Genomic DNA, 21,324 nt, shown 5'->3' with positions numbered 1-21,324 from the left:
TAAGAAACTCGCTCCCTGTTATAATGATCACACACGCACTTTAAAACAGAACGCTTGAAAATTAGAACGTAAATGGTGTCAGTGTTAGTATTTCAAATAACATGGAAGGAGAGCATCTTGAACTATAAAAAAGCTTTTAGTGTTGCTAGATCGATGTATCTCTCTACTTTTATAGAAAATAACAAACATAATCCTAGATTTTAATTTAATGTCATAGCTAAATTAACAAGGAGTAAGACCACTACAGAAATCTCCACAACGAGAATAATATACAGTAGTGATGGACTTCATTGACTTTTTTTCAATAACAAAATCATAAACCACAGACCGATATCAAACTTCCTCTTTATCTCAAAGATCCTGGAAAAGATAGTAGCACAGCAGCTATGTTCATATCTACATAGAAATAGCATACACAAACTGTATCAGTCAGGATTTAGGCCTCATCACAGCACAGAGACAGCACTTAATACCCTTAATTATAATATTCTTCTTCACAAATCAGAAAATGTAGTGGGAATTAAGGGAACAGCCCTCTCCTGGCTCAGACCCTATTTGACTGATCATTATCAGTTTGTAGATTTAAATGGTGCCTTTTCTGCCTGTTCTCAAGTGAATTTTGGTGTTCTACAGGGTTCGGTTTTAGGCCCACTGCTTTTTTTCTCTTTGCATGCTTCTTCTGGACAACATAATTCGTAAGCATGGTATAAGTTTCCACTGTTATGCTGATGAAACAGTTATACGTCTCAGCAAAGCCACATGAGTGAAACCAGCTTAATAAAGTTGAGCGATGTACTGTATGAAGGACATAAGAGACAGGACAATACTTCATGGATGTTAACTTCCCTTTGCTTAATCCTGACAAGACAGATGTTCTGGTACTAAGACCATATGCAGCTAGAAGCAAGCTTTTTCGATCACACTGTAACTATGGATGGCCTTTCTGTTCCATTAGAGCAACAATAAAAGACCTCGTTGTGATTTTATAGATTCCAATCTTTAATTTAAAGCCCATGTAGATAATATTAGCAGGATAGCATTATTTTATCTCAGAAATAATTGCCAAGATAAGGAATAAATTGTCACTAAAAGATGCAGAAAAACTCGTTCATGTTTTTATCACTGCTAGGTTAGACTATTGTAATGCCTGTCACGGAGGTGTTGGGGTTGCAGGTGAGGCATAAGCGCAGAGGTTAAGACTTTAAATAATATTTTAATAATATAAACAAAGCATAAACAAACAAACTTCCAATCAAATTTACCATGAGAATGTGGACAAACGAAACCATGAATCGAACCAAACAGCATTTCAACACGGGAGTATAACAAAACAGATGCAAGACCAAGTCAACTCAAAATCCTGGCTTCTTATAGCCACACTAAATACTCACGTCAGTTCAGGTGAGTGCTTCCATCACCTGACCAAGGTGCACTCTGGGACATGGAGTCCAAAACAAAAAGAGTCTTAGGGCGCAAGACGTCCTCTAGGGGTTAACCCTGACAATGCCTTACTGTCTTGTTGTTCAACTAGGTGCATAAACAAAATTCAATTAGTTCAAAATGCCGCTACTTTTGACCTATAATGCATTAAATGGTGTTGTGTCGTAATTCCTGAATAAACTGCTAGTGTCTTATAATCCACCACGCCTACTTCAATTAAAAGATGCAGGCTGCTTGTCAGTACCACGTATTATGAAAACTACAGCAGGGGGCAGAGCCTTTTCTTACAAAGACCCAAAGTTATGAACTAGACCTTCCAATTATTGTTTGGGACTCAGACACAGTCTCAGTGTTTAAGTCCAGGCTACAAACCTATTTATTTAAGCATTTTTGTAAATTGATTTGCCTTAGGTAAAGGAGCAGATCTGGGGCACTCATGGACGTAGAGTATTATGGTGAACTGGTATGTTTAGATGCTGTCCTCCCCACTCTCATTGATCACTCAGGGTTGTTGACGGTGAGGTGATTGGTTGCTTTACATCTCAGGGAGCCCTTATATCTCTGTTTTCGTTTGGCTCTCCCTTTTAGTTATGCTGTCAAAGGTAGTTCTACCAGAGTCCCTAAAACTCTCAGGGAGATTTCCTTCCACCGTCACCCTCGGCTTGCTCATCATGGTCATTTTGAATAGATAGTGGATACACATTTTTCACGTTTCATACACATTTAAATAAATTTCTTTTTTACACACACAGTGCTGGTCACCCTTATTGGCACGCCTGGTTAAAATGTGTTCTTAGGTTTCTAATAAATCAAGTTTTTATTGCAGAAGCATAATCTCACACTGAAAATTGTAGAAAAGTCCATGACTAAAAAAATAATAATATTTTATAATTCACCTGTTCCACAACTATTGGCACTCCTAACAATGCTGAAAAAATAAATGTAATTGGAGCATTTTTGTCATTTTTACTGTAATTTATAATGTTTATTAGAGTATCTGGAAACTTTCATTCGATAATATTGGTATAAAGATGACGTGACACAGAGGCCACTCTTCAACATGGGAAAGACAAGAGAACACCCTATTCAAGGCAGATCATTTGTGTTTTTGACACTCTTGTGACTTGCACAAAATATTTTCTTGGTTTGCAATCATTTGAAACAAAATTGTCCCTAACCACAACAATGGAGTTCTTATTTTGCTGCCAAACAGTACATATGTTCTTTAGCTAGTTATATAGTTCTGTTTAGCTTTTAGCTAAAAGGTTGTATATCCAGTATAACAATATAAATTTTATGCAAGGACTGAGATGCAACTGTTACAAAACATAAAAATGCTGATTTTAATTGTTTAAAAGCATTTAAGACTGTTTGTGCTGCAAAGAAAATGACATGTTTATATTAAAGCATTGTTTTAAATAACAAATTAGACAGTGACTTGCATCTCGGTCACTTATCGATTTTATACGCTTGTAGAATCTTTTTATAAGTAGCATTATATGTTTTTTTTTTTAGAGTAGTCTTCAGTATGTGCATTTTCTAACAGTCAGAGGTAATGAAAAAAAAGAGATGCTGCTGAGAGAACAATTGTTCATGGCCATCATGACGCAACCAAGATGATCTGTTCCCAAAGAATGAGAGCTTGCGCATTTTATTTGTTACATGTTTCAATATATAACAAATAAAATGCGCAAGCTTTCATTCTTCGTCATAAAAAATGCAATAACTGTGAAATTACTGTGATATAACACATCAGGATGTGGTGCAGGTAGAAAATAAACAGTTGAATAGAAGCCTTAGTTTTACTTTACATCAAGCTGCGTCACACCAGACATCATTGTGTTCTTATCACCAAAATGCTTAAAAGTGTTACACAAAAGTTAGTTCTAACTGAGTAATCTGAGTGGACGAGAAACATTCGACAGGTGATAAAGACCCACATTAACTTGGGGCACTGGTGGCTCAGTGGTAGGTGTTTTGCCTGCCATGCGAAAGGCTCAGGTTCGATTCCCAGCCAGTGGCAAAAACCCCAGGTGCAGTGCTTGTCCCAAGCCTAGATAAAAGGGAGGGTTGCATTAGAAAAGGCATCGTCATAAAAACCTGTGCCAAGTTTTTATTGCTTAATAAAAGCTGAAAAGCTAACTAGCTTCTAATGCAGGGCTGAATCCCAAATTCATCCGTAACTCTTAATCAGGAGCACTACTTGGTGTGTGGAACAAGGGATTGTTCACCTTAGCGCACTAGGTTTTTATTTAATGCAATTCGGAATATAAAACAGGAAGTTAACGGAGCTAAATAAGTGGAAGAAGAAACATAAAAGATTTAGAGAACTGTCCACCACCTCCATGGTTCATTATACTCTCGACATACTGTAATATCGCTAAAAATCAAAAACAACTTCCACCCTTGTTAATTACACTGTCAGTCGTGGTTATTTGGTTCTGCCAAATGTGGAAGGATGTGTGTTGGCAGAGCAAAATAACTGCTTAAATAAAGAAACTAATTGTAATCTGTTAATAATAAATGGCGTTTAAAGCAATATCACACTCAGTCATTTTGTTGTGCTGGATATCGGCACAGCTGTGATGCGGTCGTAGGCACGAGCACTCTAGATCATCATCTTACTTAAATCTGCTATATGGATGTGAAGGCTGTCATGGGAACCCTGTGTGAATTTCATAATTGTCCAACTCTGGCTATGGTGTAAGGTAAAATCACATGAAACAGAATGTAGAATAGTAAATAAGTATAATTTCTTCTGTTTTATTGGTTTAATTTCAGAGTATTTCCTTTAATTGAATTTGCTTTAAAAAAAAGAGTGTTTAAGATCGCATTAAAGTAGTAACCATATTGTAACCGACCGATCCCAGACTTATTTTTAACTTTTTTTTTTAGATTATATTCTTTTATACAGTAGCTCGCTACCACACACATACTTTATTGAAAGTTATATCTAAGTTATAAGCTATATTTTAGAGCAATATCTATGTAAATACCCGGAGCATGATTTTTTAAATTAAAGCTCTCTCTTTTATTGCTCATAATTAAAGGCCGGGTGCTGCAGGTGTTAAGCCCTGAGCATTCACTAACATACCATTTACATTTTTCATTAGGCAGAAGGGGAGAATATTTTAAAGACAGAGTAGAGAGGAATGCATAACGAATTGCTTGTAGGAAGGAATATATATTTTTTATACTTTGTGTGACCAGCTTTTGAAATAGTGTTATCAAAAATCAAAGGAACACCCAGGACCCTGCCTGAGGAAAATGCCAACCAGTAAAGAGGATATCAAGCACTTCCAACAGCCAAAGGGTAACACAAGTGTAATATGCACACCCAAATATAACCCAATATGATGCTACCACCAATATGCTTCATGGTAATCTCTACTGGTAAGCATTACCGATACCTTTTTAGGGATGAGAGGTAAAATGTTTAGCATTGTCCCAAGGTCCTATTGTTCATCAAAAAAGAAAAGTTTGTCCCAGCTTTCCTGCTCCATGTTGCCAACTTGCCTTTAGGCAAACTCTGAACAGAATATCATATAGCTATCCAGTTTTACAGAATATGGTTGTTTTATGTAAAACTTTTCTTACTTTATTATTCTTCTACTGTATGTAAACTTTAAGGGCTCCTAAATTAGAATGAAATGTAAAACCATTTAGGTTGCTAGATGGCACATTTTGTCTAAAACTAGAATAGTGGCCTGTAAATACTGTTTTGAAAATTATTAGGTTAGCTTTTGCTAAATTTTATGGTCTGCACTAATAACTTGGCCAGAAGCCAAAAGATACATCGTGTAAATTGGCGGTGCAGCAAGACCTGACCTTGAAACCGGAACATTTGAGCTGGTTGCTTCACAAACACACTGCAGTGTTTTTGTTCCAGAAAAAAACAAAAAATCATATTTTAAAAATAGGAACTAAGGCAGGGAAAGGAAATCATTACTTTGTTTGTATTATAAGTATTATATTGTTCAAATCATGGTAGGTTCTGTATTCACCACAGTCCTGACCAGGATAAAATGCTGACTTAAGTTGATTGTATTGATGAAAAATTTAATGCGCCCACTAAATGCATCAATCATCCATGACATTTACAATGCAGGTATCCCTGAGTTACGAATATTCGCAGATACAAACAGACCGTGGTTCTACGAAAATTCATAGATGCAAACAAATCACGGAAGTAGCTCACGTGTATTGTATAAAAAATAGACACTGTAGTGCACCAGATACCAATATTTACAATTATATGCAATGTTTGCAGTGTGTAAATGAATGTATAACATGTTAAAAGTCCAGTATATTGCTTGTGGGGGGGGGGGGGGGATTAGTCGGCCTCACTGATTTCAATGAATCAGTCCGGAAGCACGATGATAGAAAATGGCCGTCCTCTAAATCTGTCCTGATGGTGAATAATCCTAATTTTTCCCAACAACATCCTAAAATCCTCAACAAAACACAGTTCACTGTCCAATACAGTGAAAAACAGCTCTAAAACAAAATGGCATTCGGGATTCCCCTTGCAAGTTAAAGGCACAGAGACAACACTGTTACATTTCATGTGTGAGTTTAAGTACTCCTTAGGCACGGCTATGGTTTTTTGCCACATGATGGCAGTGTGGGGAAAGGGGACAGAGATTTGGTCAAATGGATTCACATGCTTCACATTTTCTATTCATGTAAGACTTTCACATGCTTTCACATGCTTTACATTTTATATTCATGTCAGACATTCATATAAGACTTACTTTGTTGGACTTGAGAACAAATCCAACTTATGAACGTGCTCCTGGGGCATGACTTCACAAGACCTCTACGGGGGGTGCTGTCGCATCAAATTCTTTTGATTCAGTGGATTTGAAGGGTGGGGCCTCTGTGGATTGGACTCTGTGGATTGGACTCTGTGGTCCGGAACATTCCACATATAGGCCACACATTATCAGTCTTAAACTCTTTGCCTGATGGACTCGGCAGGACATGGCAGCCTGTGGTACATTGGCAGAGGTGTCAAGTAAGGAAGTACAAATACTCCGTTACCGTACTTAAGTAGAAATTTTGGGTATCTAAACTTTACTGGAGTAATTATTTTTCAGCCGACTTTTTACTTCTACTCCTTACATTTTCACGCAATTATCTGTACTTTCTACTCCTTACATTTTACAAATAGCCTCGCTACTACTATTTATTTCAGCTCGTCATTCAAAAAACAAACAAAAATCGCACCATCCAGATGGAGCGAATTTGATTATGGTTGGATGAGAAGTATAAACATACCATTCCGACACCATATTGGTTAGTACGTGATCCATCGCACCTGCTCATGACGTCATGTCACACACTCCAGCAAGGACGTTTGATTAAAATAGCATTTTCGGTTGTGATAAGTAGACAAAGATGTCCGTGATAGAGACTCAAGATTCGAGCGATATTTTACAACCAAGCACCAGCAAGGAAGGTAACAGGAATTATTTATTTCCTGTATGTATATATGTATATGTATGTGTGTGTGTGTGTGTGTGTGTGTATATATATTTATATATATATATATATATATATATATATATATATATATATATATATATATATATATATATATATATATATATATAATATACATTTTATTTTATTATTATTTTTTTTTTGATTAATCACTTGGATTAATCATTCATTCTGACAGCACTAATGTTTATTGTGTTGCCCTCACAGATTCCTGCAGCTAAGCTTGGATGTACATTTACATCCCAATAAAGGTTACTGATGACATGCCTCTGAAGTTTGACTTTTTGCACCATTAATATACTTATAGGCAACTAGTTATCATATCTTCTTCTCCATAAAACATGTTAATGCTCAGTAGTACACATGTGGTTCTTTAATGTATTTGCATTGTACTAAAACGCATTCTTTTTCAATTGCCATATACAGTATCCCAAATCACTATGGCCGTTAAAAAAATATACAACAAAAAAAACAACACGTTTTTCTTTTTTTTTCTATGAGGTGTTAGTGCAGTATATAGGCCCGTGGCACAGCCTAAGCTTTTATCCCTAATGCTTTTTTCCCCCTCATGTTACTTTTACTTTTATACTTTAAGTAGTTTTGAAACCAGCACTTTTACACTTTTACTTGGGTAAAAAGCTTGAGTTGATACTTCAACTTCTAAAGAAGTCTTTTTAAACCCTAGTATCTATACTTCTACTCAAGTAATGAATGTGAATACTTTTGACACCACTGCACATTGGGTATTCGGATGTCTTCCTGTCATGGCCAGCATTGACTTTTTGGTGATTTTGTGCTGCATTTTATTTATTTTTATTTTTTTTTGTGGAATTGGATCAGATGGTCCCTGGCCTTTGGTCCCAGCAGACATTGAGGAACCTTGGGAGCCCATGACCCTGTCACCAGTTTACTGGTATATAATTAATTGATAATTAATGTTACTTGTTATTAATGTTATAGCTAATTGGTGTTTAATTTGTCTTACACCCATGCCAGCAAAAAAATAATAATAAATTGTTAAAAACAATGAGGATTTATATGTTTACTTGGGTTTGGTCTCATGCAGACTCTCAGACCAATTAAATTTTTCACCCTTTTTAAGCATCATAAATTAATCTTAATAGACACCAAACAGTGAACATGCTTACAGTGGTAAAGTGATTCTGCTTCATAAGTATGTTTTATAGTGTTGGTCTTGGTGTCTCAGTGGGTAACTAAAGCACTGAACTGACAAATGAGACAGATGACTGCTTTGTGATAAATATCCTACCAGCTCTCCTCACTTAGCTCAGTCTATTTATCATGAAGGCCTTTTTTTACCTTATAAATCCTCAAAAACTTGCTTGCTTTCAATGGGGCACTTTGCTGTTTAAAATGAATAAAGTGCCTACACTTCTCTGTTCTCTTGGACCAACCACAGAATATTGACCTTACAAGCCGGGGTCATATTTGGTGGAAATAGGACTTACACTGCTAGGAGGTATTACAACTAATCACAATGTGTAGTTGGAATTAAATGAAGTAAGGAATAACACACTTGTGGGACTGCTGTTAGAGGAAAATACCCTAACTGTCAAAAGTGTGGTTGATGAGGCATTATGTACAAAGCTTATTATTTTCCAAAAGCAGCATGTTCTGAATTGTTTTACAGCAATTTGCCAGTAATTATAATTTAATGAATTAAACACAAACACATTACATTAGTTAAATGTAACGTTTAACTAATAATGTCGTTAAATGTCCTCGAGACCTTAGATTATGTACATTATCGTACATACATTAATTATATACAAATTGGCCGTTACAGCCCCAGAAGCCAGATTTGAGCAAACAATGCACAGAAAATGTATGTCTTGTGCATAAAAGAGCTCAGTGTACTGAATACTGAAGCAAATATATCTACATTAGAGCTGCAGTAATAAGACATAATATATGCCTGTAGACATCCCGAAGCAGTGCTAATAAGCATTCTGTGTGCACTTTTCTGCATTAGTGAGCGCTCGTGCACGGTGCCTCGGCACAAACAAGAAAAATGAGATGTCATGCTCCTTGCTGCAGCTTTGCTCCCCAGCCGCTTGCCTCTTTGCCCCAACAAGCCAGACTCACAGGATACATGCTTCACATTATTAGAGCAAATGACAATATGGGAGAACTTTGAGTGTGTCTTGGATGCACTAGATTCTCTGTTCCCTTTTTTTCGTCTATCCAGCATTAAGTAAGGAACTGCCAAGCAACTGGTACAATCCCAAATGCATATATAGCAAATAATAATTGCTCTTTTTACGAATTGGGTCAGAGTGATGTATGACGGCAGCGGGTAACCTAATTCACAGTCTCTGATGTTGCACGTATAGGCGTTTTTAAATTTGATCCACTTACAGTAAGTGGCCTGTATGAGAGAGAACCCGGTGAGGAATAAACATAGTCTTTATAACTAAAAGCATGTCTGGTGATCTCATGATGGTGTGGCGTGACTTCATATCGGAGATGTGTCATTAAAGGTTTATTGTAATATGACTAATATGCGGTAGCTGAGATCTGTGTCGACAGAGCATACACTGCAGACGTGTTTAACCTTCACTGACATTATTCAAAGAGAAAGACGGAATATATAGTGACTAATCTTCCATTTCTGACATTATTGCCTCTTCCCTTCACTCACATTTAAAATTAATGTGCTTTAAGTACTATTACTTACAGTATATCTCTGCCTTCCTCCTTACACTCCCTTGTCATTTTCTGTGCATCTTTTTTTCCCGTTCTTTTCCATCTGTTCGCCTCTTTATCTGTCAGATCAGTCCCGCTGTTCAAGCTCCAGTGCCCAGCTGATGCATTTGTTTCTCTCAGTCTTTTCTGTGTTGACAGAAGCTACATGTGTCAGAGTAGCACTTTCACTCCCACTGGGCCCTCAATCAAACCGTACACATCTTCGCATGACACACACACCACATCTCACCTGGGTTGTGTGTGTATATGGATGATTAAATGTCTGCATGTAGGTGTATATATATATATTTACAAAGTGTGCATGTTTTTTTGGAACATTTCATTATGGGTTTATCTGTTTATCTGTAAATTACATTGAATTTTATGGAATGTTAATGTATGGAATGTTAATGCAATTTCTTTGTTGCATGTTTCATATTAATTTCTCAAAAAAAAAATTTTTATTCTGTAAAGCTGCTTTGCAACAATGACCAGTGTTAAAAGCACTATATGAAAATAACTGAAATGAATTAAATATAGTAGGCTGCACTTCCCATTCTTTTCCTGTGGATTCACTCATATAATATTTGGATTTACAGTACAGGGACATATGGGTTATGGCATTATGCTACACCCCAAAATACTGCCGTGTATTATAAATAAATACTAATGTCACAATATGGCAGAAACATCTGGATATGAATGACAGGGGACCTGGAGTCATTGTATGTTTGCTTGGTTGTGTATGACATATGGTATACACCAGGGAGAATATTCTCATCAGGGAATAATGGAGGAGTTTCCTCTACCACCTTCTTTTTGACATCGTACCATGTCTGTCTCTATGTGATATAAGAACCATTTTTACAAAGGATCGATAAATGCTACGAAATTTATTGATTAATCCAAAAAGAGTTTTGTACTGTATAGTATTGTATTTATAAAAAATCTTGGAATCAGAAATTTTACTATGGTGTATATTATAGTGTACCATGGTAAACTATAGTACATACCATTTAATATATTATTTTATATTAATATAGTATTGCCGTGGTACTGGACATTATATTCAATTCAATTTTATTTAACAGTGCTTTTAACAATTGACATTGTCGCAAAGCAGCTTCACACAATCAAAATAATTATTTATGTTTGCATAAAATGTGAATGTATATGAATCCAAATGATAAGATTGTCCCTGATGAGCAAGCCGAGGATGACAGTGGCCAGGAAAAACTCCCTGAAATGGCAGTAGGAAGAAACCTTAGAGAGAGGAACCGGGCCCAACACGGAACCCATCCTCATTTGGGTAAAAAACAGATAGAAAGGATTGATCTGCATCATACTGTGTGTTAGGAGGCTGGAAGTTTAGTAAAACAGTTTAAGTTAATATGTAATCAAGTTCGTTATTGGAGGCTCAGGTAGACTGTGGGAAATTCCAGTCCTGAACTATCAAGCGACTGCAGTCGCGAGTCCTCCGAGAACAGCTGTCGGCATCAGCCGAGGACAGGACCGTCCACATGGAAAAGTAGAACCGTCCCCAGTTACCACACACATCTCAGACAGACCAGACAGGGCATCTATGGGACGAGATCTCCAGCCAGAAACAAAACACCAGAACGAGTCGGACAGGGGCAGAGGGGTCTGGATCACTGGCAGCTCAGGAACGACATGTGTAGCTCGAAAGAGAAAGGGGAAGAGAGAGAGGGGGAAAGAGGAGAAAAGTAGGAGAGATAACAATTAGGTATGGTCACTGTTACACAATGTCTAATGTGAATGTATATTTAGTGTAGAGTGCAAGCAGGGACTCCGGCAGGAATAACTATGACAGCATAACTAAAAAGGGAGAGCCAGAAGGAAACAGACATGAGGGCTCCCCGAGATGTAAAGCGACCAATCACTTCACCATCAACAAACCTGAGTGATCAATGAGAGTGAGGAGGACAGCATCTAAACATACCAGTTCACCATAATACTCTACGTCCATGAGTCCCCCAGATCTGCTCCTTTACAAATCAATTCACAAAAATGCTTGGCTAAATAAATAGGTTTTTAGCCTGGACTTAAACACTGAGACTGTGTCTGAGTTCTGAACAATATTTGGAAGACTATTCCATAACTTTGGGGCTTTGTAAGAAAAAGTTCTGCCCCCTGCTGTAGTTTTTATAATACGTGGTACTGACAAGCAGCCTGCATCCTTTAATCATAAGACACTAGCAGTTCACTCAGATACAGCGACGCGAAACCTATGAGATTATAGGCACCATATGACTGTAGAGTGGCCCTATGGAGGTACTTTGGTGAAATCCTTGGTAGATACTATGGCTCGGCATATGGTTATCCAATATGGTATGTTTTTACGTACTATAACACAGTAGATATGCAATCACTTCCCATAGTGTCTACCCTGTAAGTGCCATAATGTTCACTACAGTATTGTGTATCAACCTTTTGAAGAGAATGATAACAGGTAAAATGGTACTGCAGAGGTTACTATAGCAGAGCCATTGTAAGTGTACTGTAGTACCAATGTCCAAAGTATGCACTATAGTATGGTACTATATACCTACATATACCATAATAAAAATCCTTATGGCTTCACTGTTAGCAGGTCCCTGGCATATGGGTCACACTGTGCAAAACTTTATCTTCATGAGGAGATAGGAAAAGGATCATCAGTTTGAGATCAGCAGTATGTTCCTGAAAATCCAGAAATGCTAAATTTTCTGGATGGACGTATTTATATATCCATTCAGTGTCATGTGCTGTAGGACGCGCATACTTTTTGGAAGGACAGATATGAACTTGCCTTTAACATTGAAAAGAAAAAGGCTGATGCTGCTCAAGCTTCTTTAACAACCCATTTCTGTCCATAAACTAATTACTTACATACTGTATTTGCAATCAAAACATTAGATGAAGTTTTTTTTTCTTATTCATATTCTAAGAGATATGAGCTAAAGATATTTCCTTTGGGAAAGTAATACATAGACGACTATCACAGCTTTTATTTCATTAAGGATCAGGATGAAAGTTTGTAATTTTTTTTTTCATATAATACCAAGAAAAAAAAGAGTCAAAGAGTTCAGTTCATGGGGACACTTTTCTTCTTTTACATTAATTTAAATATTATTCTGCTTCCAGAAATCTATACAAATGGCAGAATGAGATTTCAACGTATTCATGTAAAATCTCTTTTTTTTTCCCCCACCCACACTTAAATATCTTTGTGGTGACTGACTGCACAGTGCAAATATGTTAAATTCTAAATTCAATGCCATCATTTTCAGCTTTATTGAATAGAAGGGAAGCTATTCTAAAGATTAAAGGTTAGACATCTTTTGTTTCATAAGGAGGGAAAGTATGTAGATTGCAATTCTAAACTGTTTCATTGCATTTTTACCATTCAGGCTTGATATTTAATCAACTCTGCATGTCTTTAGTGTCGTTCATGCTTTTGTTATTTAAAGAAGAAAAAAATCCTTTCATTGCTTCCAGAGTAAAAGGCTTTCAGGGAAACTGCATTCAAGGTCGGAAAGGCATTCTGACTGTATCAGATAATGAAGAAAAGCAGGAGGGGAAAGAAATCACTCAATCCTACCTCTCTCACTTTTTGTTATGATTAGGAGGAAGAAATGATGCTGACCCTGACTTCTATAAACAAGTTATTTCCCATAAAAATCTCTGGGATATGTAAGTATTAAACACATAAAAAAATTATTCATTACACACAATCTCTAATAATGGGCCTCATTTAAAGACTTTAAAGAGATTTATTCGTAAATTAGTACACTAAAAACAGTGCAGGTGAAAAAGTTGCAGACATAGACAAATAACTGCTGTAGAGCAAGGATATCTTTAAAAAAAGTTTCTATAATATATTTTAAAAAGTAGTAAGCAGTAATTAATGAAAGAAAGTCAATAATTGGTGGGACGAGCTTTGGCTTAACATATAGTGTCAGGTACAGTTTGTGCTGTTTTATAAGGAAATTAGCTGCTTAGTTTTCTTTAGCATCCTGCAGAACACATCTGTCACATCTGCTTCTTTGTACATGCATGCAAGAATTTTTTTTTACTGTATGGAAATCACTTATTTATTTATATAAAATAAAATACATTTATTTGATGACTTACATACAGTGCATCCGGAAAGTATTCAGCACATCACTTTTTCCACATTTTGTTATGTCACAGCCTTATTCTAAAATGGATTAAATATTTTTTTCTCAGAATTCTACACACAACGTTCCATAATGACATAAAGTAGATTTTTGCAAATTTATTAAAAATAAATTGAGAAGGCACATGTACATACATATTCACAGCCTTTGCAAAATCAAGCTCAGACGCATCCTGTTTCCCCTGATCATCCTGTTTCCCCTGATCATCCTTGAGATGTTTCTGCAGCTTCATTGGAGTCCACCTGTGGTAAATTCAGTGGATTTGGAAAAGCACACACCTGTCTTTATAAGGTCCCACAGTTGACAGTTCATGTCAGAGCACAAACCAAGCATGAAGTCAAAGGAATTGTCTGTAGACCTCTGAGACGGGATTGTCTCGAGGCACAAATCTGGGAAGGTTACAGAAAAATTTCTGCTGCTTTAAAGGTCCCAATGAGCACAGTGGCCTCCATCATCCGTAAGTGGAAGAAGTACAAAACCACCAGGACTCTACCAAGAGCTGGCCGGCCATCTAAACTGAGCGATCGGGGGAGAAGGGCCTTAGTCAGGGAGGTGACCAAGAACCTGATGGTCACTCTGTCAGAGCGCCAGAGGTCCTCTGTGGAGAGAGGAGAACCTTCCAGAAGGACAACTACCTCTGCAGCAATCCACCAATCAGCCCTATATGGTAAAGTGGCCAGCCACTCCTTAGTAAAAGGCACATGGCAGCCCATCTGGAGTTTGCCAAAAGGCACCTAAAGGACTCTTAGACCATTAGAAACAAAATTCTCTGGTCTGATGAGTTTCTCTGGCCACTCTACTATATAGGCCTGATTGGCCCAAAATTAATTTGTTTATAAACCCCCAAGTACAAAGTTTGGATCAGAGCACAGCAACAGCCATGATATGGCACCCAGGGCGCATCAATGACCTTCCCCATGAGCCTAACAGTGGCAACGTGGCAGAACTGCCGACCTTCTGATCAGTAACCCAGAGCCTTAACCCCTGAACTACCACTGCCCCTCCCTGATCCCAATTATTATTTATGCAGTTGTATAAAATCATGGCGGGGTATAAATAACCACTGTTTAATTTTAACTCTGTGCAACACTTTTTATTAGAACCTGCACAGTGACTGATAAATGACCGATCTGGTACTGTACTGTATGTCTGTCTCAAGCTGTAACGTGTCGTGTATGTACTCTTTTTTTCCTCATCAGATATTATATTCTGCTTTTCTAATGGATGGATTTTTAGCTAAGAGACACTTTAAAGTAAAAAAAAAAAAAAAAACGCTGTAAATGGTAACTACAGCATTACACACAACAAAGTGCTGACATTGGTAATGTGTGTAATATTGGTAATCTCTCGCTGTAACACACTTTTTTAACATAATGAATCAGGTATGAGACAAAGAACATGCTTGTGCGGTCAGAGAGCGATCTAATTCATGTCCTCCTTTTTTTGTCTATCATCCTGTCCTTGTTTATCACGCGCCAAACCATTGTAATTTTTTCCCCTTTTTATGAACACAAAAATCTTGTATCCAGGCTCCACCTGTTTTTGGGCGTTTTTTTTTTTTTTTTTTTTTTTTGAGACCCTCTACCTGTCTTTTTGGTAACAGAAAACCTATTCTCTTTTGTTTATGATATCTGCCTGTGATTTGACCCTAACCATGAATCATGAAGACAGTTTTTAGGAGAGCATTAATAAAGAGACTCTGCGAACTGTCTTAATGACTCTGGGTTCCATTTTTTACAGGAGCTGACAAGAATGAAAAATGAACAACTACATTTAAATATATGAAATGAAGGAGAAAATGCTGGAAAAAAAGAACAAAGGTTGATTTTTTTTTAAGATAATACATGCACACAGTTTATAATAAATCAGTTTTCCAATAAGAGTAAATTCTAAAGGTGTTGAAATGTTATGAAATATTTGGAAGCTTTGAACTTCAAATCCTCAAACTCAAACCTTCAGTTTCAACCTCTGAGGATATAAAAGATTTACTCCAGACATGTTTAATAATATATTGTCTGAGTCATCACATTTGTCTTTAATGCTGTCTGTAGGACCGAGATAAGCAAAGACACAGATATTTCAGGTAATGATGATCGTACGGTCTCTCCATCATTCTAAACGGGTGTAATGTGTCTGTCTTTTATTGCACCTGGTAAATGCAAAGCCACTTAGGCTTAATTCAGAGGCTTTTAAAAGCCTGGGCTTTGTCCACTACTAGGACAAGAAAATGGATGGATGGATGGATGGATGGATGGATACCTTCTTAGGATTTTCACATATCATGTTTCAATGGAAACTTTCCATCCTATCCATACATTGACACGTTCATGTCCATAAATAGTAAAGACCTGATAGGAATGACTTAAGAGTTTTTATTAAAGCTCAAAAAATCTTAACACCCCAGACATTTCTCCTAATAATACAATCATCTTCGCTAAGTAATTAATATCTTAGTTTGGATAAGACAACCTGGGGGCTACTATGCATGCCCTTTGCATTTTATATATATATATATAAAATGCAAAGGGCATGCATAGTAGCCTCCAGGTTGTCTTATATATATATATGAGAGAGAGAGAGAATTAAGAAATATACCAAGAGGGGGCGCTCATCCCGAGGCGCAGCCCGAGTGCTCTGTATCCAGCAATACAGCATGACCTTGAGTGTGATCTTGCTTTTATACAACAGTTCCTAATTATCATCAACAGATTATGATTTTGTTTCCTAATTTAAGCACTTATTTTGTTGTGTTTTGTTTATTATGGGTCCACCAACCCATATCCTTCCATGACTGGCATAACTAGCTAACCGTGACTGGCTAACAGGAGGTAGTAGGGAGTAGTTTGTGATTATTCCACTTCAGTATATCACCTCTGTCAACTTCCAGGTTGAATCCTAAATTGTATTAAATGGTAAGCTGTGTAGGGTGTACAAATCAATTGCCATACACACTAAGTAGTGCCCTTGATCAGGGGTTGGAGAGTGATTTATTATGATTGATTATTATTATTATTATTATTATTATTATTCAGCCTTATTTTAGGAGCTTGTTAGCTTTGTAGCCATAAATAAAAGAACACTGATAGGAAGAATTTATAATTATTAAAGCAATAATTAAATAGATGTGTTTTAAAGATGACATTACAATATCAGATGTGTTTTCTTGCTGAAAATGCTTCTGTGACTGGTTTTCAATGTGGGTTTTGGCAGGCAGCTGCTCTCTCCCCAACTATGGCGGACCATATCAACCTTCATCCATGCTGCGACCAACAGTTAGTGTAAATAACTATTTTAGGTTACCATTGACATTGAGTGATACATACAGTATGCTGTAAGTAAAAACATCCCAGTAATGTTACCTTCCATTACCACCAGTCATAGAAAGCCTCTCTTCCAATCACATTGCTTGGTTGGGACTAACCGTTGCATAATTTAACATGGTTTCAGAGGAGAATGGGGCAGAATGTTTCAATTTAACAGAATGTCTTAAATAATCACCCTTTACAACCATAGTGAGCGGAAAAGCAAATCTGAATGCACAACATATAGTAAACCTTCAAAAAACTATGTTGAATTTCACTGGTGAAAACCTTAGGCTGAAATTAGACTGCTGATTATTCTACAAATATTAATTCATTTTAATATCTAACCATTTAAAAGCATGGATCCATAAATCCAGCCTGTTAGATTTATAATAATTCTGGCTGGTGGTGGTCATGTAATGGTTTTGTGTTCTACGCTGTATAAGTAGGGTGTCCCTAATAAATAACCACTTGGTGTGTAGCAAACTAAATCGTAGTGTTGCCGAAACAGACTCACTTTGCATTTACACCAGCCCCTGACACTTCTGCAATAAACACAGACACAGCTGTGCTTGAATATGAATCATTATTTGCAGTCTCGGCCGCTGGAGATATTAGTCATCCGAGGTTCCAATTTATGCATGAAAGCATCCACTCAGGTGCTGTCATCTGATTAATTGTGCTATGATTACTGGGTGAAAATTATAACCAGGGGAAAAAAAGCATTGGCATAAGGAAGGACAGTAGTATAATAATGTATAATAATTATTATTATTTTCTAGGATCTGTCCAGACAACCCAACAAATATCATCCAAGAACTGAAAGCGTGGATGAATGGCTCGCGTTTTCATCATGCAAGAGGTGTGAAAGCCAAACTTGAATCTCTTCTTATGTTGTGTTTTATTTGGATCGGATAAGACCAGGCTCGATTCTGTCTCTGTGTGCATGGAGTTTGCATGTTCTCCCCGTGCTTGCTGGGCCTCCTCCAGGTACTCCGGGTCTCCTCCCACTGTCCAAAGACATGTAGGTTAGGGTAATTGGTGTTTCCAAAATTGCCCGTAGTGTGTGAATGAGCGTGTAAGTGGGTGTATGCCCTAAGCCTCCTAGGATAGACTCTAGGTCCCCGTGACCGTGAATACAGGATAAAGCGGTATAGAAGATGAGTGAGTGAGCGAAGATTTGCTTTCTGCCTGGATAATTATCGTAGCTAATCGATCAAACAAACTGTTTGGTCAGAAGGGCTTGATTTATTTTTCTATGACATCAGCTGTGACATTAATTCAAATTACAGGTTTATATTGGTTAGCTCATTCTAACTAATATGTGATTGGTTTCTATGGTGACTATTCATTCAAATCTACTTACATGGACGATGCTCCAAATAAATGGATTTTGTTGTTGTTTTACATGCCACAGAATTTTTTTTTTTGCCTTATGTAATTTTATTTATTTTTTTTACCTAGGAGGCACCTGTTTGTTTTATAATGTAAGTGACACAAACAAACCTGTTTCATGGATGTTCTGTAACACCTATAAATAATTATAACTGAATTATAATAAAAAAATTTTATTAAGGTCATTATCCTACACCACCTGTTGCAGGGTATTATGGGATTTCGAGTGTGCACAATGGACTATAGTGTACTATTCTTTATGGCTTTTGGACACAACTGCAATACATAAGGCAGTAAACAGGGCAGTGTATTAAAACAATACTGTTATTGTTTCCTGTTATGCTTGTATCGACGGTCAAATGTAAAAAACTCACTCACTCACTCACTCACTCATCTTCTATACCACTTTATCCTGTATTCAGGGTCGCGGGGGGCCTGGAGCCTATCCCAGGAGGCTTAGGGTAAGAGGCAGGGTACACCCTGGACAGGGTGCCAATCCATCGCAGGGCAGTGTAAAAATCTGTATTGCATAAAATGAAGGCCGTACCAAAAGAAATGCAAAATTGGGCATGAGTCTTATTTTTTTTCAAGGTTGTTCAAGTTCCACACATTGGTAGAGATAGATATACTCTTCCTCTGGACGGAGGTGTTGCTCAACATAATCTCCATCACAAGTGATGCATTTGCACCATCCTTGAACCCAACTCTCAAATCCGCTTAGAAATCCCCTTTGTTGCGGCTGATGGTCTCCCACTGTGTGGTTTGTCTTCAATGCTGGTTTCCCCTTCCTAAAACGTCTTCATCCATCTGTGCGCCGTGCTCTTGTCCATGGTGTCACCTCTGGAAACAATCTGTAGCGCTGTGGGAAACCGTCAACCGTAACATGGGGGGGTTTCAAAGAGGATTCGAGAGTTGGGGTCACCAGTCGTTCAAATGCCTCGCTTCTGATGTAGACTACTGAGTAGTACCTTTTGTATAGAGAAAGAGTTACTCTATCAACATGACCTGCAACAGATGCATTACTTTTAGTACAGCCTTTGTTGGAAGAGGAAAGAAAAAAAAAGGTTTACTAATAATCAATCATTTTCACATTGGTCAACACAGATCACATAGACTATATAACTTGCGTATTTATTCTACTTCAGAGAGACTTCTATTTTTATTCTAAATATCCATGTTTTTGAATACCTTCTATTCTGTGTAGGCATAGTGGGGGCATGGACCCTGTACCAGGGAACTTGCGGTACAAGAAAGGGGATGTACACAAACTCTGGCAATTTAGAAACACTAAACAGCCTACACTGTATGTTTCTAGACTCTGGGAGGAAACCAGAGTACCCAGAGGAAACCCCCCCACTTAAGCACTGGGAGGACATGCAGACACAGATCAGAGGCGAGATTTAAACCCTGAACCCTGGAGGTGTGAGATGACGGCACTAAATTAATCAACCGTGCCAACCTTTTCATTTATTATTTTATTTCGAACCTCTTGGAAGTCTTTTGTTTTTAATCTACATTGCAAATTGAATTTGCTATTGTTTTTCTATTCCAAGCACATCAAGGATGCAGACTTTAGGATGCAAATTTCCTGATAGTTGTCTTTAGGTTTAATCTTGCCAGGCCAGAAGGGAGAAGGGCTTATTCAAATTTGTTTGTGTTATCTTCACGAAAACATTCAACTCGCCAGCTATTTCAAAACTTTTGGCTTTTATTTCACGCTTCTGATGTTGACTACATTTGAACTGCTAAAATATTCTCTATGTGATGTAATAGGAACAAAGGCAAATGCAACACAATTTCATTGGCGAGATCAAAGGGAATTTGATATTAGAGTTGTACAAAGAAAGAGAAACTGAAATCTACCAAATTAACCCAGTTAATAGCTCAGTTACATCTTTGATCTGTTCTCAATTTATAGATATTTGTAAGGATGTTGATTTCCTATATTGATATTAGACATGGGAATGCCTGTTCTTTCCTTTTCGTTTAAACATGTCTTGATTTTTTTTTTTCCCAATAAATGTGCGTACTGTACAACTTAAATGCACTCACTCATCATCTATACCGCTGTATACAGGATATCTCAGGAGACTTGGGGCACAAGGCGGGGTACACCCTGGACAGGGTGCCAACCCATAGCAGGGTACACTTACACACACATTTACATGCTACAGGAAATTTGGGAACGCCAATTAGCTTAATCTTCCAATTATTTATTATATAATTAATTGGACTGTGGATAAAACTGGATTACCCAGAGGAAACCCACCAAGCACATGAAGAACATGCAAACTCTTTACACACAGAGAGGGGAATCGAGCCCAGACCCAGGAGGTGCAAGGTGACAGTACCAACCACTGAGCCACCTGGAAATCATGTCTAAGACCATATTACGTTTACAGAAAGATAAAATGGTGTTCTTATATTCATTAAGGAAAAGACACCCATGAAATGAAGTCACTGAATGTGACACAGTGTTCTTGCCAGTTTAACGAGCTCATAAACAACAGCATAAACTTTGGATCACTTGGAACAGTTGGTAAATATTGAAACAGGCACAAACTCAACAGCATAATTGGACCCAGTCAATGAAAGGATAAGCTAAAAGTGATAGGAAGTATCTTAAACAAAGGATTACTAAAAAAAAAAAAAAGGAAGGAAGAAAAATTACCTATGACCTCTCCATAACATTGGAGACTCCTTCCAAAATGCTAGGGTTAGGACCTGAAAACTTCATGTTACTGAGTCCTGGTGTAATTTAAAGAATATTGTATTATGATATGAAACGATACGAT

The sequence above is a fragment of the Clarias gariepinus genome, chromosome 28 (assembly GCF_024256425.1).
Source record: "Clarias gariepinus isolate MV-2021 ecotype Netherlands chromosome 28, CGAR_prim_01v2, whole genome shotgun sequence".
Classification (NCBI taxonomy): domain Eukaryota; kingdom Metazoa; phylum Chordata; class Actinopteri; order Siluriformes; family Clariidae; genus Clarias; species Clarias gariepinus.
This window is presented reverse-complemented; position numbering follows the sequence as displayed.